Here is a 1,163-nt window from a genome sequence, read left to right as displayed (position 1 = left end):
TTAAGGGAGGACTTGAGTAGAGGCCCAAAGTCTGTCTGCTATCTTAATACTTAACACATAAATATATGTACATTGTCCTTGATCCCTTTCATTACAAATTAGTATATTGACATATATACATGGCTATAGCTATACCTCTACAAATAGATTTTGCCTCCTATCTCTTTCCTCTATTTCCTTTCACCTTCCTCCTATCCCACTATCATCCTCACCCTTCATTCATCTCTCAGTATTTCCTCTCAGATAAATTGCTCTTGATCAAACCCCACCTGGCAATATACCCACTCCTCGCCACTGATTTTAGATCTCTTGTTCCCTTATCTCTGAGTTTGTTGGCTCCCTACTCCCTTTCCCCGCCCATCCTCTCCCAAGTCCCCCTGGGACTGCTGATCCCACTGTTTTCTACTCGGGATTTTTCATCCTGCCTATCTTATATAGATAGACATAGGGTGAAAGAAAAAGAAACAAAAACAAAAAACAAGACATAAATAAAACAAAACAGACTGCTTCCAGCCGCCTGCATATCCTCCACCAGCGCTGCCATGCCCAAGTGCTCTAAGTGCAACAAGGAGGTGTACTTCGTGACGTCCCTGGGGAAGGACTGGCACCGGCCTGCCTCCAGTGTGAGAAATGTGGGAAGACGCTGACGTCCAGGAGTCATGCTGAGTGTGAGGGCAAGACTTACTGCAACCACCCTGCCAAAGGTTTTGGGTGGGGAGGAGCTGAGAGCCACACTTTCAAGTAAACCCAGACCCCATCCTCTGTTGACCGGCCACACTGCTTTGCTGTTGCCCCTCAAGGCAGACACTGGGTCTTGTTCCCCAGCACCTGAAACTCCTCTGTAGCCCTGGACACCCTCAATAAATTTTAAACACTCAGGAAACGCCCCCCTCCCCTCAAAAAACCCAAAAACAAACAAGACAGGAAAAACACACAAACAACCCAAACCAACAGATAGCTCCAGATCTGTCTTATGTATGTTTTCCAGTGACGTCTGATGAAGTGCCAAGCCCTGTCCCCCGAGTCAGAAGTCTATTTTCAGGATTTCTTCAGGACTTGGTTACTTTGCTCCCTTTGCTGCTCGGATGCTCTCCTTTGTACTGTTTGGCCCCACTGTGCATGGGGCTGACCTGGCACACTTTCTGCAGTGTCTCCAGTGCTGT

General features: G+C 47.3%; 1 pseudogene; it reads left to right on the top strand.

Annotated features, from left to right (window-relative positions):
* The first annotated feature begins 542 nt into the window (after positions 1-542).
* Positions 543-745, top strand: LOC115869517 (annotated as a pseudogene).
* Positions 746-1,163: the final 418 nt, after the last annotated feature.

The sequence above is a fragment of the Echinops telfairi genome, unplaced genomic scaffold (assembly GCF_000313985.2).
Source record: "Echinops telfairi isolate 266 unplaced genomic scaffold, ASM31398v2 ScPeMD7_30;HRSCAF=105, whole genome shotgun sequence".
Lineage (NCBI taxonomy): Eukaryota > Metazoa > Chordata > Mammalia > Afrosoricida > Tenrecidae > Echinops > Echinops telfairi.
The sequence above is the reverse complement of the archived record's forward strand: the minus strand, read 5'-3'. Positions and strand labels throughout refer to the sequence as shown.